General features: G+C 54.0%; 3 non-coding genes across 3 annotated transcripts in view; all 3 read left to right on the forward strand.

The window, feature by feature from the left end:
- The first annotated feature begins 503 nt into the window (after positions 1-503).
- On the forward strand, positions 504-2444 carry LOC149408389 (small subunit ribosomal RNA). The gene has a single exon (XR_016305624.1). It is a non-coding gene; the product is annotated as a small subunit ribosomal RNA (ribosomal RNA).
- A 329-nt stretch (positions 2445-2773) lies between these two features.
- On the forward strand, positions 2774-2935 carry LOC149408390 (5.8S ribosomal RNA). The gene has a single exon (XR_016305622.1). It is a non-coding gene; the product is annotated as a 5.8S ribosomal RNA (ribosomal RNA).
- A 409-nt stretch (positions 2936-3344) lies between these two features.
- The window catches only part of LOC149408391 (large subunit ribosomal RNA), a 4064-nt gene continuing 3728 nt past the window's right edge, over positions 3345-3680 (forward strand). Inside the window, exon 1 of the ribosomal RNA XR_016305626.1 lies at positions 3345-3680. This exon is cut by the window's right edge and continues 3728 nt beyond it. This is a non-coding gene — a ribosomal RNA (large subunit ribosomal RNA).

The following is a 3680-nucleotide window of genomic DNA, read 5'->3' on the forward strand; positions in this document are numbered from 1 at the left end:
ATGCACGGCGTTCGCAAACTGCGGCGGCCTATCGGTCGTGTCGGCGGTGTTATTTGCGAGAAACTACGTGACGCCCGCTTCTGCGCGGCGTTCGCGCTCATGTTTTGACTCTGGAGTTCCGCGCGAGCAGAATTTTCAAAAGCAAAGGCGGAGGATTTTATCCCCGTCTCACTGTTGCCTCGCCAAAGGCGTGCGCTTTCGGTGTACACGTTTTACGAATGGGAATTATAAATCGGACGATAGCGTCGTCGCGGGTGCGGTCTCTCTCTCTCGGGCGGGAGCCGTCCTACGCGCGCTTTCTTCGTTTGAAGCAAAAAATTTTCCCGCGGAGCTTTCGTCTAGCGACGGTCGCCGAGCGGGAGAATATAGCGGTACGCATAATGAGCGTGACTCGTGCGGGTGACTCCGTCGCGTGTTCTTTAACGCCGTGTTGTCCGCGCCCTCTACGCGAGGGCGGGCCTCTGTCGTTCGGAGGATTAAAAACCCTCCGACGGTGGTGCAGCTCCCTGGTTGATCCTGCCAGTAATCATATGCTTGTCTCAAAGACTAAGCCATGCAAGTCTCAGTAAAAGCCGAATTAAGGTGAAACCGCGAATGGCTCAATATATCAGTTTTGGTTCCTTAGATCGTACACGGTTACTTGGATAACTGTGGCAATTCTAGAGCTAATACATGCAAACGAGGTTCTGACCGGTAACGGGAGGAATGCTTTTATTAGATCAAAAAACCAATCGGCGGCGGGGTTCGCGCCCCGTCCGTCGCCATTCGAGATGACTCTAGATAACTTTGAGCTGATCGCACGGTCTAGCACCGGCGACGCATCTTTCAAATGTCTGCCTTATCAACTGTCGATGGTAGTTTATGCGACTACCATGGTTGTCACGGGTAACGGGGAATCAGGGTTCGATTCCGGAGAGGGAGCCTGAGAAACGGCTACCACATCCACGGAAGGCAGCAGGCGCGCAAATTACCCACTCCCGGCACGGGGAGGTAGTGACGAAAAATAACGATACGGGACTCGTCCGAGGCCTCGTGATCGGAATGATTACACTTTAAATCCTTTAATGAGGATCCATTGGAGGGCAAGTCTGGTGCCAGCAGCCGCGGTAATTCCAGCTCCAATAGCATATACTAAAGTTGTTGCGGTTAAAAAGCTCGTAGTTGAAATTGTGTCCTGCGGTGTCGGTCTACCGAATGCGGTACGACAGGCACGTCTGCGGGGCTTCTCGCCGGTGCGTCCACCGCCGGCGTGTGTCGGTCGGCCTCACGGTCGGCCGCGCACCGAGGCGGGCCGTCGCGGCTGTTTACTTTGAACAAATTAGAGTGCTCAAAGCGGGCTAACACTTGCCTGAATATTGTACGCATGGAATAATAGAATAGGACCTCGGTTCTGTTTTGTTGGCTTTCTGATACCAGAGGTAATGATTAATAGGGACGACTGGGGGCATTCGTATTGAGACGTTAGAGGTGAAATTCTTGGATCGTCGCAAGACGGACTAAAGCGAAAGCATTTGCCAAAGGTGTTTTCATTAATCAAGAACGAAAGTTAGAGGTTCGAAGGCGATTAGATACCGCTGTAGTTCTAACCATAAATGATGCCAGCCAGCGATCCGCCGAAGTTTCATAATTTTAACCCGGTGGGCAGCTCCCGGGAAACCAAAGCTTTCGGGCTCCGGGGGGAGTATGGTTGCAAAGCTGAAACTTAAAGGAATTGACGGAAGGGCACCACCAGGAGTGGAGCCTGCGGCTTAATTCGACTCAACACGGGAAAACTCACCAGGCCCGGACACTGGAAGGATTGACGGATTAACAGCTCTTTCTCGATTCGGTGGGTGGTGGTGCATGGCCGCTCTTAGTTGGTGGAGCGATTTGTCAGGTTAATTCCGGTAACGAACGTAACTCTAGCCTATTAAATAGACGTGCAACCGGTATCACGAGGGTCCGTGTGCGCGCGGCTTCGGCGTTCGCGCGTCGGGGTCGTGCGTTTCGCGGTCTTCACTACCGGCGTACAATGAAAATCTTCTTAGAGGGACCGGCGGTATATATAGCCGCACGAGATTGAGCAATAGCAGGTCTGTGATGCCCTTAGATGTCCTGGGCCGCACGCGCGCTACACTGAAGGGATCAGCGTGTCCTCCTTGGCCTAACGGCCCGGGTAACCCGATGAAACCCCTTCGTGATAGGGATTGGGGTTTGCAATTCTCCCCCATGAACGAGGAATTCCTAGTAAAAGCGAGTCACCAGCTCGCGTTGATTGCGTCCCTGCCCTTTGTACACACCGCCCGTCGCTACTACCGATGGATGATTTGGTGAGGTCTTCGGACTGGTGCGCGGAAGCTCTCACGGGCATCCGACGCGTCGGAAAGTTTGACCGAATTTGATCATTTAGAGGAAGTAAAAGTCGTAACAAGGTTTCCGTAGGTGAACCTGCGGAAGGATCATTTCCTGTGTTTAATGTTTGCGCTTTCCATGATATGAAATATTATTATGAAACAAAACATATATTATACATATATACCATAATCGAACGAATGCTAAATTACTGCGTCGGAGATCGCCCTAGGGCGCCGATGCGAACCGAGAACCGCCGGCGTCGAGCGGAGGAGGGCTTCGTCCTCTATCCGCTCGTCCGGTGAAATTTTACCCGTCGCCGTGAAGGCGGCGGTACAAAATTAATCTTTTTGTCGAATGGAATTATAAACATTTCGAAAACGCAAACCAAATTGTAAAAACCGAAAACTAAAACGTATCTATTTATGTTTGTTATCATTATTACCCTGAACGGCGGATCACTCGGCTCGTGGGTCGATGAAGAACGCAGCTAAATGCGCGTCAGAGTGTGAACTGCAGGACACATGAGCATCGACATTTCGAACGCACATTGCGGTCCGAGCAAGACGTAGTTTGTCGACGGACCACTCCTGTTTGAGGGTCGCGCACACAATGCGACCAGACTGTTCTCTCGCCCCCGTCCTCGGACGGGGGCGCGCAGAGCGAGCGTTGCCGGCGTCGCCGGGGCCCGCGCGCGTCGTCTCCTCGGAGACGCGCGCCGGGACCTCGGCGTCCGGTTAAATTTGACGAAGTGCTCTCTCGATGCGCGCGATTTCCGCTTGCGTTATACCAAACGCGGAGGAACGCGTGCGAGCCTTGAGCTAGCGACGACGCTGAAAACTGGGCAGTCTACCGCGCGAGCGGTCGGCTGTCCGGGGCGATCTTCGCGCTCTCGGCCGCGCGCACCTCCGCGGACGCTCGTCGGTTTCGCGCCCGCTTGACAGAGTCTGCACGGGCGAGAATACGCGCACACTTGCTTTGCGTACTTCTCGAATTTATAAAATTTTTGTTGTCGACCTCAAATCAGGAGAGATCACCCGCCGAACTTAAGCATATCAGTAAGCGGAGGAAAAGAAACTAACGAGGATTCCCCGAGTAGCGGCGAGCGAAACGGGAAGAGCCCAGCGCTGAATCCTGCGGCCCCGGCGGGCCGCCGGGAAATGTAGCGTTCGGGAGGAGAGTTATACATACACGCGCGGTCATTAGTCACGGCTGCCTGTCCAAGTTCATCTTGAACGGGGCCCGCTTACCCGCAGAGGGTGCCAGGCCCGTGGTGACGGTAGCCGGCCGCGACGGTCTCTCTCCCTAGAGTCGGGTTGCTTGAGAGTGCAGCCCTAAGTGGGTGGTAA

This window comes from Hesperophylax consimilis, unplaced genomic scaffold (assembly GCF_061612785.1).
Source record: "Hesperophylax consimilis isolate HC1 unplaced genomic scaffold, BYU_Hcon_1.0 scaffold_364, whole genome shotgun sequence".
Taxonomy (NCBI): Eukaryota; Metazoa; Arthropoda; class Insecta; order Trichoptera; family Limnephilidae; genus Hesperophylax; species Hesperophylax consimilis.